This window comes from Somniosus microcephalus, unplaced genomic scaffold (assembly GCF_052327205.1).
Source record: "Somniosus microcephalus isolate GS21.2 unplaced genomic scaffold, FLI_Smic_1.0 scaffold1, whole genome shotgun sequence".
NCBI lineage: Eukaryota > Metazoa > Chordata > Chondrichthyes > Squaliformes > Somniosidae > Somniosus > Somniosus microcephalus.
The window spans coordinates 1,198,395-1,225,727 of record NW_028225188.1 but is presented as its reverse complement, the minus strand read 5'-3'; the positions used below and the strand labels follow the sequence as shown (position 1 = coordinate 1,225,727).

The 27,333-nt window shown below is 53.6% G+C and overlaps 1 protein-coding gene and 2 pseudogenes across 1 annotated transcript in view; all 3 read left to right on the top strand.

Moving 5' to 3' along the window:
• The window catches only part of LOC147084124 (uncharacterized), a 364,363-nt pseudogene that overhangs the window by 52,592 nt on the left and 284,438 nt on the right, over positions 1-27,333 (top strand).
• LOC147084125 (uncharacterized) overlaps positions 1-27,333 on the top strand; it is a 227,182-nt gene that overhangs the window by 108,169 nt on the left and 91,680 nt on the right. The window lies entirely within an intron of this gene.
• Positions 24,760-26,543, top strand: LOC147084129 (dehydrogenase/reductase SDR family member 4 pseudogene; annotated as a pseudogene).

Here is a 27,333-nt window from a genome sequence, read left to right as displayed (position 1 = left end):
CTTAACCGCCTGCTGCATCTGCATGCTTACCTTCAACGACTGGTGCACAAGGACACCCAGGTCTCGTTGCACTTCCCCTTCTCCCAATCTATTGCCATTCAGATAATAATCTGCCTTCCTGTTTTTGCCACCAAAGTGGATAACCTCACATTTATCCACATTATATTGCATCTGCCATGTTTCTGTCCAATCACCCAACCTGTCCAAATCATCCTTGAGTTTCTCGGCATCCTCCTCACAGCACACATGCCCACCCAGCTTTGTGTCGTCTGCAAATTTGGACATATTACATCTAGTTCCCTTGTCCAGATCATTTATATATATTGTGAATAGCTGGGGTCCAAGGACCACATTAGTCAAGCACGATTTACCTTTTGTAAATCCATGTTGACTTTGTCCGATCCGGTCACTGTTTTCCAAGTGCTCTGCTATTACATCTTTTATAATGGACTCCAGCATTTTCCGCACTACTGATGTCAGGCTTACCGGTCTGTAATTCCGCGTTTTCTCTCTACCACCTTTTTTGAACAGTGGGGTAACATTAGCTACCCTCCAATTCATGGATACTGTTCCAGAGTCTATCGAATTTTGGAAGATGACCAGCAATGCATCTACTATTTCTAGGGCCACTTCCTTAAGTACTCTTGGATGTAGATTATCTTCTATGTTTCTGTGCATTCAATCTTTCCTTGTAGCTGAAATTCTCTAGTCCTGGCAACATCCTTGTAAATCTCCCGTCTCGAGCAGTCACATCTTTCCTGCAATGGGGCGAGCAGAACTGCACGCAGCACTCTAGCCGGTGGCCTAACTGGTGTTTTGTACAGTTCAAGCAGAACCTCCCTGCTCTTACATGATACAGAAAGAGAGAGGCACTGCCCCTTTAAATACCTGGGGGGCACCCACTCCCCTTTAAATGGCCAAGCAATTGTTTTTGTTGAAAAGGGGCCGCAGTCCCCCTTGACTCACCCCCCCACCCTCTCACCCACCACAAATACTCACGAGAGAGAGAGAGGAGGAAGAATGCTGGTCTTTGTCCCTTTAAAAGTGGCTGCCCACCAATATGTTCACAGCACCAGGGCTCTTTGTTCTGGATAGAAGTCAAAAAGAGAAAAGGTTCACTTATTTTTAAATGAATGCAGTTGATGAATAGCCTTGCAATAAAGGTAATGCAAAGAAATAAACACTCACAAGCTGTGTTTTTTTCCACCCCCTCCTCCTCTTCTTCCCTTTAACAGCTCCTGCGGACAATGAAAGCAGGAAAGCGGCCTGCAGCCCACCGAGGTCCCGCCCCCCTCCCTCCCGCGCCGCCATTGGTTGGAGGACCGTCAGCCCGCCCGGTCCTCCCAGCGTTTTCCGCGCTCTTGATTGGCGGGCGCCTCGCGTCAATCACCACCCTCCGATTCCGCGCTGACGCCTGCACGCAACGACCAGGGGTCGGTTGGGTCGGCGCACGCCACTGCAAGGTAAAAAAAAGACACCCCACACAAATGAGGAAAAAGAATAATAATAATAATCGCACTTTAGAGGGGAGGAGGTTGGGGGAATTAATGAGTGTTTTCAATTTGTTTCGCAAAAAAAAATTTTGAAAAGCTTCCCAACGGTGTGAGGCGGGCTGCGCATGCGCTCCAGCCAGCCTTTGTCTCCCCCACGTGGGCCCGGGGGCTGGACACGCCCACTTGCCTTCCTCTGCACCAATCACAGCGCGGGCAGGCGCAACACGAGGCTGCCAGTGCGCCTGCGCGGGGCCTTCGGGGAGCAATCGGAAGGCCGGGCTCGGAGAAGAGGCGGAATCAGCGGCCGGGGTAAAGTCAAGTGTTGGGGAATCGATTTAAATCGAGGTGAGGGGGGAGCGGAGAGCGAGATTATAAAGTAAAATACGAGCAAAACCAAACCTGAGAGTCGGGCGGGCGGGACCTCCGCGGACACCGAACGGAGCGGATTGACCCGCACGGGGGGGCGGAGTGAGCCGGAGCAATATGATTCTGACTGACGGGAGCGCTGACCAATAGGAAGAGGGCTGCGCTGGGAGGACTGAACTGAGCGGCCTGGTCCTCCAAACAATGGCGGCGCGGCAAGGGGGCGGGGCCTCCTCTCCAGCTCAGGTGCGCTGGGGCCGATTGTGACGCGCTGTCCCCAGGTGAGAGCAGCGCAGTCAGCACAGAGCTGGGGCTGGAATCTGGGAGAGGGGCCGCAGGCAGCGGGCCTGGCAAAGGGGCACAAGCTTCACAATACAAGCTTCTTTCAAATGCACAATTGTTTCCTACAGACAGCCTTGGTCACTCTGCAAAAAAAACTGTTTAACAATTCATCATAACTCCCCTGCTTTAGGAGAGGGGTAGAGTGCAAAAGCAAGGAAGTTCTGATGAAACTGTGTAAAAGACTGGAGTCAGCTGTGGCTCAGTGCATAGCAGAGTCAGAAGGCTGTGGGTTCAAATCCCGCTCTAGGGACTTCAGCTTGTAAAGCGAGGCTAACACTCCAGTGCGGTGCTGAGGGAGCGCCGCACTGTTGGGGGGGCAGTACTGAGGGAGCGCCGCACTGTCGGAGGAGCAGTACTGAGGGAGCGCCGCACTGTCGGAGGGTCAGTACTGAGGGAGCGCCGCACTGTCGGTGGGGGGGCAGTACTGAGGGAGCGCTGCACTGTCGGAGCGGCAGTACTGAGGGAGCACCGCACTGTCGGAGGGGCAGTACTGAGGGAGCGCCGAACTGTCGGAGGGGCAGTACTGAGGGAGCGCTGCACTGTCGGAGGTGCCGTCCTATGGATGAGACGTTAAACCGAGGCCCCCGTCTGCCCCCTCAGGTGGATGTAAAACATCCCGTTGTGCTATTTCGAAGAAGTTATCCCCGGTGTTTTGAGCCCAATATTTATCACTCAATCAACATGACGAAAAAACATTATCTGGTCATTATCACATTGCTGTTTGTGGGAGCTTGCTGTGCGCAAATTGGCTGCCGCGTTTTCCACATTACAACAGTGAATACACTTCAAAAGTACTTCATTGGCTGTAAAGCGCTTTGGGATGTCCGGTGGTCGTGAAAGGCAGTTAAGAAGGCAAATGGTATGCTGGCCTTCATTACAAGAGGATTTGAGTACAGGAGTAAAGAAGTCTTACTGCAATTATATCTTCTTCTTTCTTCTTAGGCAGTCCCTCGGAACCGAGGATGACTTGCTTCCACATTAAAAATGAGTTCTCAGGTGTAAGGGTAAACCAGGAGAGCATCTTCTCCCCGAAACGGACCCTCTGATATAAAGGGTCGACTGGATCCATGTTTAGCTGTAATTTAAACAGAGGTCTGGTCGTCTTCCGAGCTCTTTCCCCTAGAGGAGAGGGTAGAATGGGGGTCTTTAGTGTTAAATGGTTTCACCTGGGTCCATTGCTTCCATCGCATACCCATCGGTTCCTGTAGACAAACACACGTATCACTTGTCATTAATACAGTACATGGCCCCATCCAACGGGCCCCATTCCCTTTCTTCCGATAACTTGCGTCATTACTTGTTGACCTATTCTGGGCAACTCATCTGGTTTAAGTCCAGCATTCTGCCTTTCTAGATCTTTAATCTGTTATTGGTTCCTTACTACTTCATTTAGTGCTTGTACCTCCTGATTTAGTTAGCATAGAAGATAGGAGCAGGAGTAGGCCATTCGGCCCCTCGAGCCTGCTCCGCCATTCAATGAGATCATGGCTGATCATCCAAATTCAGTACCCTGTCCCTGCCTTCTCCCCATATCCCTTGATCCCTTTAGCCTTAAGAAATATATCCAACTCTTTCTTGAATATATTTAATGAACTGGCCTCCACCGCCCTCTGTGGCAGAGAATTCCACAGGTTCACCACTCTCTGGGTGAAGAAATTCCTCCTCATTTCAGTCCTAAATGGCTTACCCCTTATCCTTAGACTATGACCCCGGGGTCTGGACTGCCCGGCCATCAGAAACATCCTTCCTGCATCTAGTCTGTCCAGGCCTGACAGAATTTTATAGGTTTCGATGAGATCCCCTCTCAATCTTCTAAACTCCAGTGAGTATAAGCCCAATCGACACAATGATACGCTTATCAATTACTCCATAAAAGGCGACGAATTAGGAAAGTAATGAAGAGGTTTTTATTAACTAAAGAACAGAGCATGCCTCTCGTGGCCAACTGGTTCCAAGAAGGAAGTGGGTTGCCGAAACACCCACCTTTATACCTGGTCATGTGGGCGGAGCCAGCTGAGGCATGCATTGGTACACAGCGCCAACCAGAGGTAACAATATGCAATAACGATAACAGTAGGATACAATAACAGTGGTTTACCACATTCACCCCTTGTTTAAAATTTAGTCCGGCGGGGTGAAGTGTACTACAAGTTCGTGTAGGTAAGTCTATCAGGAGGCCCTGTATGACGTCCTGATCGTCGTGGTGGCGGCGGCGGTGGTGCAGTATCCAACGTCGAATCTGGTGTCTGGGTGGTCAACGAAGGGTCCTGGGGCTCCGGCATGCCGTCTACAGGGGTTGGGTTGGGAGAAGTGGTGGGGGATAACGGTGGTAATTCAGGGGCACCCGAGGGTGCGAGGTCTCGTATGGAGACCGTGTCCTCCCGCCCGTCTGGGTACGCCACGTAGGCATACTGGGGGTTGGCGTGTAGGAGGTTCACCCTCTCGACCAGGGGGTCCGTTTTATGGGTCCTCACGTGCCTCCGCAGTAGGACGGGCCCAGGAGAAGTCAGCCATGTCGGTAGCGAGGTTCCCGATGTGGACTTCCTGGGGAAAACGAACATTTGCTCATGAGTGGTGGCATTAGTGGCAGTACAAAGCAGTGACCGGATGGAGTGGAGCGCCGCAGGGAGGACCTCCTGCCAGCGAGAGGTCGGAAGGCCCTTAGATTTTAAGGCTAAGAGGACGGCCTTCCAAACCGCCGCGTTCTCTCTTTCCACCTGGCCGTTCCCCCGGGGGTTGTAGCTGGTGGTCCTGCTCGTAGCAATACCTCTCGCGAGCAGGTACTGATGAAGTTCGTCGCTCATGAAAGATGAGCCCCTGTCGCTATGTATATAGCTAGGGAACCCGAACAGGGCGAAGAGGTCATTCAGACATTTGATGACCGTGGTACTGGTCATGTCTGGGCAAGGGATGGCGAACAGGAAACGGGAGTACTCATCAATTATGTTGAGGAAGTACATGTTGCGGTCAGAGGAGGGGAGCGGCCCTTTAAAATCGACGCTCAGGCGCTCGAAGGGGCGAGTGGCCTTGATCAGGCTTGCTCTGTCTGGCCTATAAAAATGCGGTTTGCACTCGGCACAGATTTGGCAGTTCCTGGTCATGGTCCTGACCTCCTCGATGGAGTAGGGCAGGTTACGGGATTTGATGAAATGGAAGAACCTGGTGACCCCCGGGTGGCAGAGGTCATTGTGGAGGGACTGCAGTCTATTAACCTGCGCGTTGGCGCATGTACCACGTGATAGGGCATCTGGGGGCTCATTGAGTTTCCCGGGCCGGTACAAGATATCGTAATTGTAGGTGGAGAGTTCAATTCTCCACCTCAAGATCTTGTCGTTCTTGATTTTGCCCCTCTGCTTATTATTGAACATAAAAGCAACTGAACGCTGGTCAGTGAGAAGGGTAAACCGTTTTCCGGCCAGGTAATGCCTCCAGTGACGCACCGCTTCCACAATAGCCTGGGCCTCCTTTTCGACAGAGGAGTGTCGAATCTCGGGGCCCTGGAGGGTCCTTGAGAAAAAGGCCACGGGTCTCCCCGCCTGGTTAAGGGTCGCAGCTAGGGCGAAGTCGGATGCATCGCTCTCCACTTGGAAGGGGATGGACTCATCCACTGCGTGCATTGTGGCCTTCGCAATATCGCTCTTGATAAGAGTGAAGGCTGCACACGCCTCTGGTGTCAGGGGGAAGGAGGTGGATTTGATGAGGGGTCTGGCTTTGTCCGCATAGTGGGGCACCCACTGAGCATAGTAAGAGAAAAACCCCGGGCATCTCTTCAGTGCTTTTTGGCAGTGGGGGAGGGGGAGCTCCATAAGGGGGCGCATTCTGTCGGGGTCGGGCCCGATGACTCCGTTCTCCACTACGCAGCCGAGGATGGCAAGGCGTTTGGTGCGAAACATACATTTCTCCTTATTGTACGTTAGGTTCAGCCGCTGGGCCGTACGGAGGAATTTTTCTAGATTAACGTCATGGTCCTGCTGGTTGTGGCCGCAGATGGTGACGTTATCCAGGTAGGGAAAGGTGGCCTGCAGCGCGTTCTGGTCAACCATCCGGTCCATCTCCCTTTGGGAGACCGAAACCCCATTGGTGACGCCGAAGGGAACCCTAAGGAAGTGGTAGAGGCGGCCGTTCGCCTCGAAGGCAGTATACTGGCGGTCCTCATGGCGGATGGGGAGTTGGTGGTATGCTGACTTAAGGTCAATGGTGGAGAATACTCTGTATTGCGCAATCTGATTGACCATATCAGATATGCGAGGAAGGGGGTATGCGTCCAGCTGAGTGTACCGGTTTATGGTTTGGCTGTAGTCAATGACCAGGCGGCGTTTATCGGTGGTTTTAACGACTACAACCTGGGCTCGCCAGGGGCTGGTGCTCCCTTCGATAATGCCCTCCTTCAGGAGCCGCTCCACCTCAGAGATAATAAAAGCTCTGTCCCCGGCGCTGTACCGCCTGCTCTTGGTAGCGATGGGTTTACAGTCGCGGGTGAGGTTAGCGAACAAGGGAGGGGGGGAACTTAGAGTGTGGAAAGGCTGCAAGTGGTGTGCGGCGGGTGATTTAAAAGGTGTTGGTTGCAGACTGTGAGTGGGGGGAGGGGTCCACCGTATGCTAATGTGACACTTTTAAGGTGGCACTGAAAATCCAACCCTAGCAGCACGGCAGCGCAAAGACGGGGCAGGACAAGAAGTTTAAAATTTTTATATTCTGTGCCCCTAACCGAAAGGGTCACCACACAGTAGCCGCCGACATCCATTGAATGGGACTTAGACGCCATAGAAATCCGATGGCGCGTTGGCAGGACCATGAGGGAGTGGCTACGTACCGTGTCGGGGTGAATAAAACTCTCTGTGCTCCCGCTGTCAAATAGGCAAGTGGTGGCGCGGCCGTTTACCGTGATGTCCATCATGGACCTGGACAGATGATGAGGCAGGGCTTGATCCAGCGTAACGGAGGCCAGTGTATGGCTTAGTGAGTCGATATGGTCGTCCGACGAGACGGTGGTCGAGTCCGGAGACAAAATGGCGGTTGAGTGCGGCGGACAAAATGGTGGCCGCCATGATTCAGGTCCCCACACGGCCGGAGGTGCACAAAATGGTGGATAAGATGGCTGCCCCCATGGTTCGCACGCGGCGCTGCTGGCGTTCGCGGGTTTCCCCCTGCAGGCATTGGCGTAATGGCCTTTCTTCCCGCAGCCAGAGCAGGTAGCGGTCTTAGCCGGGCAGCGCGCTCTAGGGTGTTTTAACTGGCCACAGAAATAGCATTTTTGGGCCTGGTTACGGGGCATCGCTGCACTTGGTACCGGGGGCGGCGGTCCCGGTTGATTTCGGGACATCGCTGCAGCAGTTGGTACCCTGGGCGGCGGTCCCATGTCCCACGGTCGCGATGGCCATGGCGCGGCGCCGTTACGTGAGTATGCTTCGAGGTTTCGGTGGGCCGCATCTAACGAGAGCGCAAGGGCTACGGCCGACTTCAGGTCAAGCTCCTTGCTTTCGAGCAGTCTCTGCCGGGAGTAGTCGGACTGGTGGCCCCTAACGAAGGCATCACAGGTAAGTCCCTCCGTGTGCCCCGCAGCCGTTACCTCCTTACAGTCGCAGTCCCTGCAGAGTGCCTGTAACGCCCATAAAAATGCCTCTACCGATTCCCCCGGTTGCTGCCTGCGGGATCCCAAGAGGTGTCTGGCGTAAATCGTGTTCACTGGGCGCGTGTATTGCCCTTTTAGTAGTTCGAGGGCCGCCGTGTATGTAGTAGCGTCCCGGATGAGTGTATATACTTGAGGGCTCACCTGGGCGGTCAAAACTTTTAGTTCTCCTCCGATGTCACGGCGGAGGCTTCTAGGAAGGATGCAAAGCAGCTCAGCCAGTGTTCGAAATTGGTCGATGAACCCGCTGCTTGAGGGTCGAGGTCCAGGCATGCTGGTCTGAGGGCTCGCAGCAACGCCTGCTGTTGTTGCTGTTCAGGTGTCGACATTTTACTTTTAGTTAATAAAATTGATACGCTTATCAATTACTCCATAAAAGGCGATGAATTAGGAAAGTAATGAAGAGGTTTTTATTAACTAAAGAACAGAGCATGCCTCTCGTGGCCAACTGGTTCCAAGAAGGAAGTGGGTTGCCGAAACACCCACCTTTATACCTGGTCAGGTGGGCGGAGCCAGCTGAGGCATGCATTGGTACACAGCGCCAACCAGAGGTAACAATATGCAATAACGATAACAGTAGGATACAATAACAGTGGTTTACCACACACAATCTCTCCTCATACGTCATTCCTGCTGTCCCAGGCATCAGTCTGGTGAATCTTCGCTGCACTCCTTCCATGGCAAGAACATCCTTCCTCAGGTAAGGTGACCGAAACTGCACACAATACTCAAGCTGCGGTCTCACCAAGGCCCTGTACAACTGTAGCAAGACATCCTTGTTCCTGTACTCGAACCCTCTTGCTACGAAGGCCAACATACCATTTGCCTTCTTAACCGCCTGCTGCACCTGCATGCTTACCTTCAGCGACTGGTACACAAGAACACCCAGGTCTCTTTGCACTTCCCCTTCTCCCAATCTATTGCCATTCAAATAATAATCTGCCTTCCTGTTGTTGCCACCAAACTGGATAACCTCACATTTATCCACATTATAGTGCATTTGCCATGTTTCTGCCCAATCACCCAATCTGTCCAAATCGTACTGGAGTTTCACGACATCCTCCTCACAGCATACCCTCCCACCCAGCTTTGTGTCGTCTGCAAATTTGGAGATATTACATCCAATTCCCTCGTCCAGATCATTAATATATATTGTGAATAGCTGGGGTCCTAGGACCGATCCTTGCGGTACCCCACTAGTCACTGCCTGCCACTCGGAAAACGACCCGTTTATTCCAACTCTTTGCTTTCTGTCTGCCAACCAGTTCTCTATCCAAGTCAATACCTTGCCCCCAATCCCATGTGCCTTAATTTTGCACGCTAATCTCTTATGTGGGACCTTATCGAAAGCCTTCTGAAAGTCCAAATACACCACATCCACTGGTTCTCCCTTATCTATTTTACCAGTTACATTCTCAAAAAATTCCAGTAGATTACTCAAGCATGATTTACCTTTTGTAAATCCATGTTGACTTTGTCCGATCCTGTCACTGCTTTCCAAGTGCTCTGCTATTATATCTTTTATAACGGAATCTAGCATTTTCCCCACTACCGATGTCAGACTTACCAGCCTATAATTCACTGCTTTTTCTCTACCACCTTTTTTGAATAGTGGGGTAACATTAGCTACCCTCCAATCCATGGGTACTGTTCCAGAATCTCTCGACTTCTGGAAGATGACCAGCAATGCATCTACTATTTCTAGGGCCACTTCCTTAAGTACCCTGGGATGTAGATTATCAGGCCCTGGGGATTTATCGGCCTTCAGTCCCATCAATTTTCCTAACACCATTTCCCTACAAATACTGATTTCTTTCAGTTCCACCCTTTCATCAGACCCTATGTTCCCCGGCATCTCTGGGAGGTTATTTGTGTCCTCCTTTGTGAAGACAGAACCAAAATATGTATTTAGTTGGTCAGCCATTTCTTTGTTCCCCATTATAAATTCCCCTGATTCTGACTGTAAGGGACCTACGCTTGACATCACCAATCTTTTTCTCTTCACATATCTATAAAAGCTTTTACAGTCAGTTTTTATGTTCTCTGCAAGCTTACTCTCATATTCTATTTCCCCCCTCTTAATTAATCCCTTTGTCCTCCTTTGCTGAATCCTAAACTGCTCCCAATCCTCAGGTTTACTGCTTTTTCTGGCCAATTTATATGTCCTCTCCTTGGATCTTATGCTATCCCCAATTTCCCTTGTTAGCCACCTTTTTTGTTTTATTTTTATGCCAAACTGGGATGAACAAATTCTGTAGTTCATCTATTCGGTCTTTGAATGTTTGCCATTGCCTATCCACCGTCAACCCTTTGAGTGCCATTCCCCAATCAATCCTACCCAACTCGCTCCTCAGACCATCGTAGTTTCCTTTATTTAAATTGAGGACCCTAGTCTCTGAGTCAACTACTTCATTCTCCAGGAAACCATCCCGTAAACACTCCAGGAATTCCTCCTCCACAGTATTGTTACTAATTTGGTTGGCCCAATCTATATGTAGATTTAGGTCACCCATGATGACTGCTGTGCCCTTATTGCACGCTTCTTTAATTTCCCTTTTAAAGCCATCCCCAACCTCCGTCTTACTGTTTGGAGGTCAATATACCACTCCCACTAACGTTTTTTTCCCCTTAGTATTTCTCAATTCTACCCATACAGATTCCACATCATCAGAGCTAATATCCTTCATTACAATTGTGTTAATCCCTTCTTTAACCAGTAATGCTACCCCACCTCCCTTTCCTTTTTGCCTATCTTTCCTGAATATCGAATACCCCTGGATGTTGAGCTCCCAGTCTTGGCCGTCCTTGAGCCACGTTTCCGTAATCCCAACCAAATCATATTCGTTTACCTCTATTTGCACAGCTAATTCATCCATCTTATTACAAATGCTTCTCGCATTAAGACACAAAGCCTTCAGGCTTGTTTTTTTAACGCTCTTAGACCTATTAGAATTATTATTTACTGGGGCCACGTTTGATTTAAACCCTTGGGGCTAGATTTTCAGTTGATAGCGCCAGCAGTTAGCGCCTTAAGAGAAGTGATTTTCGGGCGCTATGCGTGTAGCGCCCGTGCGCAGCGCAGTTTGCGCCCCGCCCCAAATTAAGTTGCCCGTTAGCGCCGGCGCAAAGTTTAGCGCCCGCCCGGATGCGCGCGCAGAAAATGACGTCACATCCTCGTGCAACGCCCTTTGGCCGCCCCGAATCCAAACTTCAGTCGGACCGCCCCATTGTGCGGCTGGCGTCCAGAGCGTTTGTAAAATGGAACGCAACACACCCTGGGGAGCGCAAATTAAAGGGCACTCCTCCTGCACTATAAAAGGCACTTGGCATGTGTTGTGAACGGTGTATTTCTGTTACCGCCACCACCACCTCTTCCTCTTCCTCCTCCTCTTCCAGACTCTGCCTTTGCAAAACACACATGCACCTTTCCCCTTTAAGAGCTCACTGGCACCAGAGTGTCTGCCGTGCGCTGCGCCCGAGCTCGGGTGTTGCGCTCTGCACCGCCGGCTTAGCGCCTAAAGATAGTAGTGGAACGCCTCTTTTAGCGCTCCACCAACCTCTTAGGGCGAAGCCACTGAATTTCCGGCAACGGTGGGCGTGATATACCTATCAATTCGTCCAATGAAAAGCGACGAGTTAGGAAAGTAACTATAGGTTTTTATTGACTAAATAACAGAGCCCACCCTCATGGGTGATCGGATCCAACAAGGAGGAATACCAGCCAGTCGACTACCTTTATACCTGGGCAGGTAGGTGGAGCCATGGGCGGAGTCAGTGATGGTCAGCCCAGGTATAACAGCGTGACAAGAGGCGACCTCGTATAGTGATACAACAGTGAGAACAGTGATAACAATATAACAGTGATAACTATAGTGTAACGATAGTGAACGATAAAAGTGGTTTACCACATTCACCCCTTCTTTAGATTTGAGTCCGGCGGGGTGAAGTGTAATACCAGTTCTGGTATGTCAGTCTGTCCGGAGGCCTCGTAAGCCTCTCCGACCGTCGCAGCGGCGGTGTTGCATTATCCGGTGTTAATGCTGGTGTCTGCGTGGTCGGCGAAGGTTCGTGGGGTTCCGGCGAAGGCTCGTGGGGTTCCGGCATGCCGTCTACCTGGGCTGGGATTGGGGGGGTGGTGGGAGGGGGTAAAGGTGGTGTCTCCGGAGTGCCCGAGGGTGCGAGGTCTCGTAAGGAGACAGTATCCTCCCGCCCATCTGGGTAGGCCACGTAGGCGTACTGGGGGTTGGCGTGCAGGAGGTCCACCCTCTCGACCAGGGGGTCCGTTTTATGGGCCCTCACGTGCTTTCGCAGCAAGACGGGCCCCGGAGAGGTCAGCCAGGTTGGTAGAGTGGTTCCCGTAGTCGACTTCCTGGGGAAAACAAACATTCGTTCATGGGGGGTGGCGTTAACGGCAGTGCAAAGTAGTGACCGGATGGAATGCAGCGCTGTCGGGAGGACTTCCTGCCAGCGGGAGGTTGGGAGGCCCTTAGACTTTAGGGCTAAGAGGACGGCCTTCCATACCGTCGCGTTCTCTCTTTCCACCTGGCCGTTCCCCCGGGGGTTGTAGCTGGTGGTCCTGCTAGTGGCGATGCCTCTCGCTAGTAGGAACTGACGGAGTTCCTCGCTCATGAAGGAGGAGCCCCGGTCACTATGTATATAGTTTGGGAACCCGAACAAGGCAAAGAGGTCGTTCAGGCATTTAACGACCGTGGTGCTGGTCATGTCTGGGCAGGGGAAGGCAAAGGGGAAACGGGTGTACTCATCAACGATGTTGAGGAAGTACACATTACGGTCAGAGGACGGGAGGGGCCCCTTAAAGTCGATGCTCAGGCGCTTGAAGGGGCGGGTGGCCTTGATCAGGCTTGCTCTGTCCGGCCTAAAGAAGTGCGGTTTGCACTCGGCACAGGTCTGGCAGTTCCTGGTCATGGTCCTGACCTCCTCGATGGAGTAGGGCAGGTTGCGGGCCTTAATGAAGTGGTAAAGTCTGGTGACCCCGGGGTGGCAGAGGTCGTTGTGGAGGGTCTGAAGTCTATCACTTTGCGCGCTGGCGCATGTAATTCGTGACAGAGCATCAGGGGGATCGTTCAGCTTACCTGGCCGGTACAAGATATCATAATCAGGTGGATAGTTCGATTCTCCACCTCAATATCTTGTCATTCTTGATTTTGCCCCTCAGCTTGTTATTAAACATAAAAGCGACCGAACGCTGGTCGGTGAGGAGGGTAAATCGTTTGCCTGCCAGGTAATGCCTCCAGCGTCGTACCGCCTCCACAATCGCTTGGGCCTCCTTCTCGACCGACGAGTGTCGGATCTCAGGGCCCTGTAGGGTCCTTGAGAAGAAGGCCACTGGTCTCCCCTCCTGGTTAAGGGTAGCGGCTAGGGCGAAGTCGGATGCATCGCTCTCCACTTGGAAGGGGATGGACTCGTCCACTGCGTGCATTGTGGCCTTGGTGATGTCTCCCTTAATGAGGGAGAAGGCTGCGCACGCTTCCTCCGTAAGGGGGAAGGATGTGGACTTCATGAGGGGTCTGGCTTTGTCTGCATAATTGGGCACCCATTGGGCATAGTAGGTGAAGAGCCCCAGGGTTCTCTTCAGAGCCTTTGGGCAGTGGGGGAGGGGTAGCTCCATGAGGGGACGCATTCTTTCGGGGTCGGGGCCGATGACTCCGTTCTCTACTACACAGCCGAGGATGGCAAGGCAAGGCGCGAGGTGTTAAACACACATTTCTCCTTATTGTAGGTGAGGTTCAGCCGTTGGGCCGTACGGAGGAATCTCTCCAGATTAACGTCATGGTCTTGCCGGTCGCGGCCGCAGATGGTGACGTTATCTAGGTCGGGGAACGTGGCATGCAGCCCGTTCTGGTCAACCATCCGGTCCATCTCCCTTTGGAAGACCGAAACCCCGTTGGTGACGCCGAAGGGAACCCTAAGGAAGTGGTAGAGGCGGCCGTTCGCCTCGAAGGCTGTATACTGGCGGTCCTCAGGGCGGATAGAGAGTTGGTGGTAGGCCGACTTAAGGTCGATGGTCGAGAATACTCGGTATTGTGCAATCTGATTGACCATGTCAGATATGCGGGGAAGGGGGTATGCGTCCAGCTGGGTGTATCTGTTTATGGTCTGGCTGTAGTCGATGACCAGGCGATTTTTATCGCCGGTCTTAACGACCATGACCTGGGCACGCCAGGGGCTGCTGCTCCCCTTGATAATGCCCTCTTTCAGGAGGCGCCGCACCTCATAGCTAATGAAGGCTCTGTCCCCGGCGCTGTACCGCCTGCTCTTGGTAGCGACGGGTTTGCAGTCGGGGGTTAGGTTAGCGAACAGGGAAGGTGGCGGGACCTTGAGGGTGGATAGGCTGCAGGTGTTACGTGGTGGGCGGTTTAACATCCACTGGTTGTCGACTGTGAGTGGCGGGAGGGGTCCACCGTATGCTAGGGTGACACTTTGGAGGTGGGATTGGAAGTCCAGCCCTAGTAGGACGGCAGCGCAGAGCTGGGGAGGACGAGGAGTTTAAAGTTTTTATACTCCGTACCCTTAACCGACAGGGTCACAGTACAGTAGCCGCTGATGTCCGTGGCGTGGGACCTCGATGCCATCGAGATTCGGTTGCGCGTTGGCAGGACAGGGAGGGAGTAGTGGCTCACCGTGTCTGGCTGGATGAAGCTCTCCGTGCTTCCGCTGTCGAACAGGCAGGTCGTGGCGTGGCCGTTTACTTTGATGTCCATCATCGACTTGGACAGGTGATGCGGGCGGGCTTGATCCAGAGTGACGGAGGCTAGTGTGTAGTTGAGCGAGTCGTTGTCGTCTGCGGGTGAGGCGGTTGTCGGGTCCGGAGGCACGGTGGCAGTCGAGCGTGGTGGGTAAAATGGCGTCTCCCACGAGGTTGGACAAAATGGCTGCCCCCATAACTCACTTGAGGCACTATTGGTGTCGGTTGCCTTGATCAAAGATGGCCACCCCCATGACTCACGTGTGGGGATGCTGGCCTCTGTTGCCTTGAAGGAAGATGGCCGCCCCCACAGTTCGCATGAGGCTCTGCTGGCCTCTGAAGATCCACTCCTGCAGGCCTTAGCAAAATGGCCTTTCTTCCTGCAGGTTGAGCAGGTGGAGTTCCTAGCTGGGCAGCGCGGCCTCGGGTGTTTCTCCTGGCCGCAGAAAAAGCAGCTGCGGGGGTCCGATGTCGGAGCCGGTACCGGGGGTGGCGGTCCCGATCGGGTCCGGGACGCCGATGCTGAGGTAGGTCCCGGGGGCGGCGCAGTGAAGGGTATTGTGGTAGGGGTCGGGCCCGAGTCCCAGGGTCGCGAACAGTACCTGGAAAACGCCTCCTGGTCCCGATGGGCCACCTCCAGGGAGAGAGCGAGGGCTGCAGCTTTGTCCAGGTCGAGGTCCCTTGCTTCCAGTAATCGCTGCCGTGAGTAGTCGGACCGTAGGCCTTTCACGAAGGCATCGCGGACGTTGTCTTCCGTATTTTCTGCCGCCGTTACTGCTTTAAAGTTACAGTCTCTGCCGAGTGCTTGTAGCACCTGTGGTAAACCACTGTATTGTATATTGCCACCTCTGGGTGGCGCTGTGTATGGAGGCATGCCTCAGCTGACTCCACCCACCACTGTGTGGGTTTCGTTCAGACTTGTTCAGTCACTCACGAAGAAGCATGGTCTCTTCTTAGCTAATAAAAGCCTTATTCATCTCTTCTTTCGACTCATCGTCTCTTCTTCGACTCATCACCTTTTATGAAGTAATTGATAAGCGTATCAATTTTATTAGCTAAAAGTTAAATGGCGACACCTGAGGAGCAACAACAGCAACGGATACAGCAGACATTGCTGAGAGCCCTCAGACCACCACGCCTGGACCTCGACCCTCAAGATGTGGGTGCATCAGCCAAGTTTGAACACTGGCTGAGCTGCTTTGAATCCTTCCTCGCAATCTCACAGGTTACAGAGGAGGATCACAAACTGAAAATTTTGACCGCCCAGGTGAGCCATCAAGTATATATGCTAATCCGGGACTCTAATACGTACGTGGCGGCCCTCGAGCTACTAAAAGGGCAATATACGCGCCCAGTGAACACAATTTACGCCCGACACCTCTTGGGATCCCGCAGGCAGCAACCGGGAGAATCGGTAGGGGCATTTGCACGGGCGCTACTGGCACTCTGCAGAGACTGCGATTGTAAAGCGGTAACGGCTGTGGAGCACGCGCAGGGACTCGCCTGTGATGCCTTCGTCAGGGGCCTCCAGTCAGACCACACCCGGCAGAGACTGCTAGAAAGCAAGGAACCCGACCTGAAGACGGCCATTGCCCTTGCGCTCTCGTTAGAGGAGGCCCACCGAAACCTCGAGGCATACCCCCGTAACGGCGCCGAGACATGGCAATCGAAACCGTGGGACACGGGACCGCCGCCCCCGGCACCAACCGCTGCAGCGACCCAACCGAGACAGCAGCCTCCGGTAAGAACTGCTTCGATGCCCAGTAACCAGGCCCAAAAATGCTATTTCTGTGGCCAGTTAAAACATCCCAGAGCGCACTGCCCAGCTAAGACAGCTACCTGCTCGGGCTGCGGGAAGAAAGGCCATTACGCTAACGCCTGCAAGGGGAAGCCAGCCAGCAGCGCAGCGTGCGGGCCGTGGGAGCAGCCATCTTATCCGCCATTTTGTGTACCCCCGGCCGCATGGCATCCGCCGCCATCGTATCCAACGCACTCAACCGCCATTTCGTCACCGGAACCGACCACCGTCTCGGCGGATGACTATAGTGACTCACTAAGCCACATACTGGCCTCCGTGACGCTGGATCAAGGCCACCCTCACCATCTATCCAGCTCCATGATGGATATCGCGGTAAACGGCCGCGCCACCAGTTGCCTGATCGACAGCAGGAGCACAGAGAGTTTCGTCCACCCCGACACGGTACGTAGCCACTCCCTCATGATTCTGCCAACGCACCATCGCATTTCTATGGCGTCCAAGTCCCAGTCAATGGACATCAGCGGCTACTGTGTGGTGACCCTGTCAGTAGGGGGCACTGAATATCAAAAATTTAAACTGCTAGTCCTGCCCCGTCTTTGCGCTGCCGTCCTGCTAGGGTTGGATTTTCAGTGCCACCTTAAGAGTGTCACACTAGCATACGGTGGACCCCTCCCCCCACTCACAGTCTGCAACCAACAACTTTTAAATCGCCCGCTGCAAACCACCTGCAGCCTTTCCACATTAAAAGTCCCCCCCTCCCCTGTTCGCTAACCTCACCCGCGACTGTAAACCCATCGCTACCAAAAGCAGGCGGTACAGTGCCGGGGACAGAGCTTTTATCAGCTCTGAGGTGGAGCGGCTCTTGAAGGAGGGCATTATCGAAGGTAGCACTAGCCCCTGGCGAGCCCAGGTTGTAGTCGTTAAAACCACTGTAAAACGCCGCATGGTAATCGACTACAGCCAAACCATAAACCGGTACACCCAGCTGGACGCGTACCCCCTCCCTCGCATATCTGATATGGTCAATCAGATTGCGCAATACAAAGTATTCTCCACCATCGACCTTAAGTCAGCGTACCACCAGCTGCCCATCCGCCATGAGGACCGCCAGTATACTGCCTTCGAGGCAAACGGCCGCCTCTACCACTTCCTTAGGGTCCCCTTCGGCGTCACCAACGGGGTTTCGGTCTTCCAAAGGGAGATGGACCGAATGGTTGACCAGAACGCGCTGCGGGCAACCTTCCCCTATTTGGATAACGTCACCATCTGCGGCCACGACCAGCAGGACCACGACGTTAATCTAGCAAATTTCCTCCGTACGGCCCAACGGCTGAACCTAACGTACAATAAGGAAAAATGTATGTTTCACACCAAGCGCCTGGCCATCCTCGGCTGCGTGGTGGAGAACGGAGTCATCGGGCCCGACCCCGACAGAATGCGCCCCCTAATGGAGCTACCCCTTCCCCACTGCCAAAAAGCACTGAAGAGATGCCTGGGGTTTTTCTCCTACTACGCCCAGTGGGTGCCCCTCTATGCAGACAAAGCCAGGCCCCTCATCAAAGCCACCTCCTTCCCCCTGACACCAGAGGTGTGTGCAGCCTTCACTCTTATCAAGAACGATATCGCGAAGGCCGCAATGCACGCGGTGGATGAGTCCATCCCCTTCCAAGTGGAGAGCGATGCCTCCGACTTCGCCCTAGCCGCGACCCTTAACCAGGCGGGCAGACCCGTGGCCTTTTTCTCAAGGACCCTCCAGGGCCCCGAGACGAGACACTCCTCCGTCGAAAAGGAGGCCCAGGCTATTGTAGAAGCGGTGCGTCACTGGAGGCATTACCTGGCCGGGAAACGATTTACCCTGCTCACTGACCAGCGTTCAGTAGCTTTTATGTTTAATAATAAGCAGAGGGGTAAAATCAAGAACGACAAGATCTTGAGGTGGAGAATCGAACTCTCCACCTACAATTATGATATCTTGTATCGGCCAGGGAAACTCAATGAGCCCCCAGATGCCCTATCACGTGGTACATGCGCCAACGCGCAGAGTGATAGGCTGCAGTCCCTCCACAATGACCTCTGCCACCCGGGGGTCACCAGGTTTTTCCATTTTATCAAATCCCGTAACCTGCCCTACTCCATCGAGGAGGTCAGGACCATGACCAAGAGCTGCCAAATCTGCGCCGAGTGCAAACCGCACTTCTATAGGCCGGACAGAGCAAGCCTGATCAAGGCCACCCGCCCCTTCGAACGCCTGAGCGTCGATTTTAAAGGGCCCCTCCCCTCCGCTGACCGCAATGTGTACTTCCTCAACATAGTTGATGAGTACTCCCGTTTCCCCTTTGCCATCCCTTGCCCAGACATGACCAGTACCACGGTCATCAAGTGTCTGAATGACATCTTCGCTCTGTTCGGGTTCCCCAGCTATATACATAGCGACAGGGGCTCATCGTTCATGAGCGACGAACTTCGGCAGTACCTGCTAACAAGAGGTATCGCCACGAGCAGGACCACCAGTTACAACCCCCGGGGGAACGGCCAGGTGGAAAGGGAGAACGCGACGGTTTGGAAGGCAGTCCTCTTAGCACTAAAATCTAAGGGCCTTCCGACCTCCCGCTGGCAGGAGGTCCTCCCTGCAGCGCTTCACTCCATTCGGTCACTGCTTTGTACTGCCACTAATGCGACCCCTCATGAGAAAATGTTCGTTTTCCCCCGGAAGTCTACATCGGGAACCTCGCTACCGGCATGGTTGACTTCTCCTGGGCCCGTCCTACTGCGGAGGCACGTGAGGACGCATAAAACGGACCCCCTGGTCGAGCGGGTGCACCTCCTACACGCCAACCCCCAGTATGCCTGGGTGACATACCCAGACGGGCGGGAGGACACGGTCTCCATACGAGATCTCGCACCCTCGGGTACCCCTGAATTACCACCGTTATCCCCCTTACCACCGTTATCCCCCTTACCACTGTTATCCCCCACCACCCCTCCCAACCCAACCCCTGCAGACGGCATGCCAAAGCCCCAGGAATCTTCGCCAACCACCCAGACACCAGACCCGACGTCGGATGCTGCAACACCACCGCCGCCACCACGACGATCAGGACGTCAGACAAGGCCTCCTGATAGACTTAACTTGTAGTACCCTTCACCCCGCCGGACTTCACATTAAACAAGGGGTGAATGTGGTAAACCACTGTATTGTATATTGCCACCTCTGGGTGGCGCTGTGTATGGAGGCATGCCTCAGCTGACTCCACCCACCACTGTGTGGGTTTCGTTCAGACTTGTTCAGTCACTCACGAAGAAGCATGGTCTCTTCTTAGCTAATAAAAGCCTTATTCATCTCTTCTTTCGACTCATCGTCTCTTCTTCGACTCATCACCTTTTATGAAGTAATTGATAAGCGTATCAGCACCCGTAAAAATTCCTCCACCGGCTCCCCTGGCAGTTGCGGGCGGGACCTTAGGAGGTGCCTGGTATACATGGGGTTTACCGGGGTTTGGTACTGTCTTTTCAGCCGGTTGATGGCGTCCTCGTATGTTTTAAGGTCCCGGATGAGCGCGAATACTTTAGGGCTCAGTTGGGTGTTCAGGACTCTTAGCTTGGATCTCTGAGGCACGCTGGACTCTTCCAGGTAGGCTTCAAAGCAGCCCAGCCAGTGATCGAAGTCGAGGGCTGAGTTCGCTGCCCGTGGATTTAGATCCAGGTACGGTGGTCTGAGGGCTCGCAGCCAAGCCGGCTGCTGTGACTGTTGTGGCTCGGCGTCTGAAGGCTGCTGTGGCTGTTGTGGCTGGGCGTCTGGCTGGTCAAGCATCTTAAAATGTAGTCAATAAAATTGATATACCTATCAATTCGTCCAATGAAAAGCGACAAGTTAGGAAAGTAACTATAGGTTTTTATTGACTAAATAACAGAGCCCACCCTCATGGGTGATCGGATCCAACAAGGAGGAATACCAGCCAGTCGACTACCTTTATACCTGGGCAGGTAGGTGGAGCCATGGGCGGAGTCAGTGATGGTCAGCCCAGGTATAACAGCGCGACAAGAGGCGAACTCGTATAGTGATACAACAGTGAGAACAGTGATAACAATATAACAGTGATAACTATAGTGAACGATAAAAGTGGTTTACCACACTCTGTATCTAACCCGTGCTATAACTGCCCTGGGAGTGTTATATAGGACAGTGTAGAGGGAGCTTTACTCTGTATCTAACCTGTGCTGTACCTACCCTGGGAGTGTTCACTGGGACATTGTAGAGGGAGCTTTACTCTGTATATAACCCGTGCTGTACCTGCCCTGGGAGTGTTTGATGGGACAGTGTAGAGGGAGATTTACTGTATATCTAACCCGTGCTGCACCTGCTCTGGGAGTGCTTGATGGGACAGTGTAGAGGGAGATTTACTCTGTATCTAACCCGTGCTGTACCTGCCCTGGGAGTGTTTAATGGGACAATGTAGAGGGAGCTTTACTCTGTATCTAACCCGTGCTGTACCTGCCCTGGGAGTGTTTGATGGGACAGTGTAGAGGGAGCTTTACTCTGTATCTAACCCATGCTGTACCTGCCCTGGGAGTGTTTGATGGGACAGTGTAGAGGGAGATTTACTCTGTATCTAACCCGTGCTGTAACTGCCTGGGGAGTGTTTGATGGGACAGTGTAGAGGGAGCTTTACTCTGCATCTAACCCGTGCTGTGCCTGCCCTGGGAGTGTTTGATGGGACAGTGTAGAGGGAGCTTTACTCTGCATCTAACCTGTGCTGTACCTGCCCTGGGAGTGTTTGATGGAACAGTGTAGAGGGAGATTTACTCTGTATCGAACCCGTGCTGTGCCTGCCCAGGGAATGTTTGATGGGACAGTGTAGAGGGAGCTTTACTCTGTATCTAACCCGTGCTGTACCTGCCCTGGGAGTGTTTGATGGGACAGTGTAGAGGGAGCTTTACTCTGTATCTAACACGTGCTGTACCTGCCCTGGGAGTGTTTGATGGGACAGTGTAGAGGGAGCTTTACTCTGTATCTAACACATGCTGTACCTGCCCTGGGAGTGTTTGATGGGACAGTGTAGAGGGAGCTTTACTCTGTATCTAACACGTGCTGTACCTGCCCTGGGAGTGTTTGATGGGACAGTGTAGAGGGAGCTTTACTCTGTATATAACCCGTGCTGTACCTGCCCTGGGAGTGTTTGATGGGACATTGTAGAGGGAGCATTACTGTGTATATAAGCCGTGCTGTACCTGCCCTGGGAGTGTTTGATGGGACAGGGTAGAGGGAGCTTTACTCTGTATATAACCTGTGCTGTACCTGCCCTGTGAGTGTTGGATGGGACAGTGTAGAGGGAGCTTTACTCTGTATCTAACCCGTGCTGTACCTGCCCTGGGAGTGTTTGATGGGACAGTGTAGAGGGAGCTTTACTCTGTATCGAACCCGTGCTGTACCTGCCCAGGGAATGTTTGATGGGACAGTGTACAGGGAGCTTTACTCTGTATCTAATACGTGCTGTACCTGCCCTGGGAGCGTTTGATGGGATAGTGTAGAGGGAGCTTTACTCTGTATCTAACCCGTGCTGTACCTGCCCTGGGTGTGTTTGATGGGACACTGTAGAGGGAGCTTTACTCTGTATCTAACCCGTGCTGTATCTGCCCTGGGAGTGTTTGATGGGACAGTGTAGAGGGAGCTTTACTCTGTATCGAACCCGTGCTGTACCTGCCCTAGGAGTGTTTGATGGGACAGTGTAGAGGGAGCTTTACTCCGTATATAACCTGTGCTGTACCTGCCCTGTGAGTGCTTGATGGGACAGTGCAGAGGGAGTTTTACTCTGTATCTAACCCGTGCTGTACCTGCCCTGGGAGTGTTTGATGGGATAGTGTAGAGGAAGCTTTACTCTGTATCTAACCCGTACTGTACCTGCCCGGGGAGTTTTTGATGGGACAGTGTAGAGGGAGCTTTACTCTGTATCTAACCCGTGCTGGACCTGCCCTGGGAGTGATTGATGGGACAGTGTAGAGGGAGCTTTACTCTGTATCTAATGCGTGCTGTACCTGTCCTGGTAGTGTTTGATGGGACAGTGTAGAGGGAGCTTTACTCTGTATCTAACCCGTGCTGTACCTGCCCTGGGTGTGTTTGATGGGACACTGTAGAGGGAGCTTTACTCTGTATCTAACCCGTGCTGTATCTGCCCTGGGAGTGTTTGATGGGACAGTGTAGAGGGAGCTTTACTCTGTTTCGAACCCGTGCTCTACCTGCCCTAGGAGTGTTTGATGGGACAGTGTAGCCAGAGCTTTATTCTGTATCTAACCCGTGCTGTACCTGCCCTGGGAGTGTTTGATGGGACAGTGTAGAGGGAGCTTTACTCCGTATATAACCCGTGCTGTACCTGCCCTGTGAGTGCTTGATGGGATAGTGTAGAGGGAGCTTTACTCTGTATCTAACCCGTACTGTACCTGCCCGGGGAGTTTTTGATGGGACAGTGTAGAGGGAGCTTTACTCTGTATCTAACCCGTGCTGTACCTGCCCTGGGAGTGATTGATGGGACAGTGTAGAGGAAGCTTTACTCTGTTTATAACCCGTGCTGTACCTGCCCTTGCAGTGTTTGATGGGGCAGTGTAGAGGGAGCTTTACTCTGTATCTAATGCGTGCTGTACCTGTCCTGGTAGTGTTTGATGGGACAGTGTAGAGGGAGCTTTACTCTGTATCTAACCCGTGCTGCACCTGCCCCGGGAGTGTTTGATGGGACAGTGTAGAGGAAGCTTTACTCTGTATCTAACCCGTGCTGGACCTGCCCTGGGAGTGTTTGATGGGACAGTGTAGAGGGAGCTTTACTCTGTATCTAACATGTGCTGTACCTGCCCTGGGAGTGTTTGATGGGACAGTGTAGAGGGAGCTTTACTCTGTATATAACCCGTGCTGTACCTGCCCTGGGAGTGTTTGATGGGACATTGTAGAGGGAGCTTTACTCTGTATATAACCTGTGCTGTACCTGCCCTGTGAGTGTTGGATGGGACAGTGTAGAGGGAGCTTTACTCTGTATCTAATCCGTGCTGTACCTGCCCTGGGAGTGTTTGATGGGACAGTGTAGAGGGAGCTTTACTCTGTATCTAACACGTGCTGTACCTGCCCTGGGAGTGTTTGATGGGACAGTGTAGAGGGAGCCTTACTCTGTATCTAACCCGTGTTGTACCTGCCCTGGGAGTGTTTGATGGGACAGTGTAGAGGGAGCTTTACTCTGTATCTGATGCGTGCTGTACCTGCCGTGGTAGTGTTTGATGGGACAGTGTAGAGGCTGTACTTGCCCTGGGGGTGTTTGATGGGACAGTGTAGAGGGAGCCTTACTCTGTATCTAACCCGTGCTGTACCTGCCCTGGGAGTGTTTGATGGGACAGTGCAGAGGGAGCCTTACTCTGTATCTAACCCGTGCTGTACCTGCCCAGGGAGTGTTAGATGGAACAGTGGAGAGGGAACTTTACTCTGTATCTAACCCGTGCTGTACCTGCCCTGGGAGTGTTTGATGGGACAGTGTACAGGGAGCTTTACTATATCTAACCCGTGCTGTACCTGCCCTGGGAGTGTTTGATGGGACAGTGTAGAGGGAGCTTTACTCTGTATCTAACCCGTGCTGTATCTGCCCTGGGAGTGTTTGATGGGACAGTGTAGAGGGAGCTTTACTCTGTATCTGACCCATGCTGTACCTGCCCTGGAAGTACTTGATGGGACGGTATAGAGGGAACTTTACTCTGTATCTAACCCGTGCTGTACCTGCCCTGGGAGTGTTTGGTGGGACAGTGTTGAGGGAGCTTTACTCACCCTGCTTGTTATATCCTGATGAACTCTTCGTAAAATTGCAATTTAGCTTCATTTGTCCATGTTTGGATCAAGGTTTGTCATGAGGTCGGCGGTGGGACTCGAACCCAGGACCCGCTGCCCGCCCCGCCCCCGTTTGTTGCTCATTCATTGGCCAAGAGGCTGCTGAGCGACATGCGGGTTATCCAATGGCGAGAGCCGGCACTGAGGGTGGGCGGGACTCGAACCCGGGACCCTCTGACTCAGAGGAAAGGGCGCTGCCCGCTGAGCCATTGGCTGACAATTGGAGCCGGGCTCCCGCCCCGCCCCTCCACCGTTTGTTGCTAATTTATTGGCCAAGAGGCTGCTGAGTGACATGTGGGTTATCCAATGACGAGCGGCGGTGCTGAGCGGCGCTGAGGGTGGGCGGGGCCTAGGAGGACGGGGAGGAAAGCGCCGCCGCCATTTTCTGCCTCGCCGCTCCGGGCGGCCGCTTGACGGGGCGGGGGGTCGGCCGGCCGCTGGGGTAATGTTCTCCGCTGCTCAGCGGCGACCCCGATCAGGGCGCTGGCTGCTTTCCGTCCGGTGGTTGGAGATAATTAAAGGGCCGTTCCCCGTCTACCGCCGCCATTTTCCTCGCAGCCAAGCAGCCCTGCCCGGCCCTCCCGGGCGCTGATTGGACAGCTTCACCTGGCTGCCTCCTGATTGGCCCCTGGGGACACGTGTGTGGCGCTGGGGAGACTACAAGTCCCGGAGGCCTCGGCGCGGAGGTCGGGCTCCCATTGGCTGAGCCCTGACCCCGCCCATTGAGGGCGGCAGGAAAGCACTTGACCGAATAAAGGGGTCAGAGTCCCCGCTGTTGCCACCATGCACCCTGCACTGTTGACTGGCAAAGTGGCCCTGGTGACTGCCTCCACCCGGGGCATTGGGCTGGCCATCGCCCGGCGCCTGGCCCGGGATGGGGCCGGGGTGGTCATCAGCAGCCGCAAGCAGGCCAACGTGGACAGTGCCCTGGGCCAGCTGCGGGCCGAGAGGCTGGAGGTCTCGGGCACCGTCTGCCACGCGGGCAAGCGGGCGGACCTGGAGGAGCTTGTCGGTGGGACGCTGAGGCGCCACGGAGCCATCGACATCCTGGTCTGCAACGCCGCCGTCAACCCCTTCGCCGGGAGGACCCTGGACTGCCCGGAGGAGGCCTGGGACAAGATCTTCGAGGTCAACGTCAAGGCCCCCTTCCTCATGGCCAAGCTGGTGGTGCCACACATGGAGCGGCAAGGTGGGGGCTCCATCGTGCTGGTGAGCTCCGCCGCCGGCTACCAGCCCTTCGCCGCCATCGGGCCCTACAGCGTCAGCAAGACAGCGCTGCTGGGCCTGACCAAGGTGCTGGCCAACGAGCTGGGGCCCGCCAACATCCGGGTCAACTGCCTGGCCCCCGGCATCATCAAGACCGACTTCAGCTCCGCCCTGTGGTCAGATGAGGGCTCACGCCGGCGGTTCGAGAAGAGCATCGCCATGCGCCGGATTGGTGAGCCGGAGGAGTGCGCCGGTACAGTCTCCTTCCTCTGCTCGCAGGACGCCACCTACATCACTGGGGAGACCATCGTGGTGGGCGGAGGCTTTCACTGCCGGCTCTGAGCCGACGGGTCGACATTCGAGCTGGGACGCTCTCGATGCTTCTCAATCCAGCTGCCTTCCGGGATCACTCATCGTTCCCCTCAACTCTGTAATCCTCTGCAGCCCTACAGCTGTCTGAGTTCTCTGCGTTCTTCCTACATTGGCCCTCTTGTGCATCCCCCACTTCCTTCACCCCTCCCCATCTCTGTAACCTTCTCCGGCGGCCCCACAACCCTGCGCTCCTCTAATTCTGGCCTCTTGTGCATCCCACACTTCCTTCGCCCCTCCATTGATGGCTGTGCCTTCAGCTCTCCCGGCCCTAAGATCTGGAATCCCCTCCCTAAACCTCTCTACTTCTCTCTCCTCCGTTAAGATGCTCATTTAAACCTACCTCCATGACCAACCTGCCCAAATATTTCCTTGTGTGGCTCAGGGCCAAGTTTGTGTCTGGTTGACGCTCCTGTGAAGCGCCTTGGGACATTGTGCTACGTTAAAGGCGCTATATAAATTCGTCATGTTGTATATGTGACTCCAGTCTCGCAACAACATTGTTGACTCTTAATTACCGTCTGAAGTGGCCTAGTCAGCAACTCAGTTGTATCAAACCTTTACAACGATGAAGGTCCACCACCACCTTCTTGGGCCAACTGGGGAATGGGGAAATAAATGCCGGCCTTGCCAGTGACACTCATTTCTCACGAATGAACTAATAGAAAAAACTTGTGGCATTGCTTGGCCGAACTTGGCAATTCTTTCTTCGTGTGTCAACTGCAACTGGAGAGTGGTATCAAGATGCCCAGCAAATAATCACAATCAAAGTGTGGATTCTGCAGGAGGTGTCCTGTCAATAAAATCTAGAAACCATTGAACACGATTCCTGTCGTTTTCATTCTCGCAATTCTATCTGGAGATGCAGAAAGAAAAGAACGACTTGCATTTCTATAGCGCCTTTTGTTAAGCAACCTCCTTTCCCCTCTGGCTCACAACAACACATTTCCAGTAAGCACGAGACTTCGTAGTGGAGTATCCGGAACAGACGTTACTGTGCATCAATAAAGGTGATCGGTCATCACAGAGAGTGACTTTACCCGTTTCTGTATCTTTTGAGTACACTCTGGCAAACTGTTGAAAACCATGCTCCTTTTATACACCATAATAATATATTTTAACTACATCAAAGGAAAATGACAAAATAACCTGGCCCAGAAATTCGGGTCTCCACGGGTGAGTACGCGCTGGGTACTCACCCGTAGGCCCAACGGAAGTGCCGGTTTCATGCATGCGTCGGCGGGAAACCTGAGTGGCAGAGCGGGGTATAAAAGTCCCCAGAGACCAGGTAAGGCCTCACAGCGTCGGCGGGAAACCTGAGCGGCAGAGCGGGGCTATAAAAGGCCCCAGAGACCAGGTAAGGCCTCACAGCGTCGGCGGGAATCCTGAGCGGCAGAGCGGGGCTATAAAAGTCCCAGAGACCAGGTAAGGCCTCACAGCGTCGGCGGGAATCTCGAGCGGCAGAGCGGGGCTATAAAAGTCCCCAGAGACCAGGTAAGGTCTCACAGCGTCGGCGGGAATCCTGAGCGGCAGAGCGGGGCTATAAAAGCCCCAGAGACCAGGTAAGGCCTCACAGCGTCGGCGGGAATCCTGAGCGGCAGAGCGGGGCTA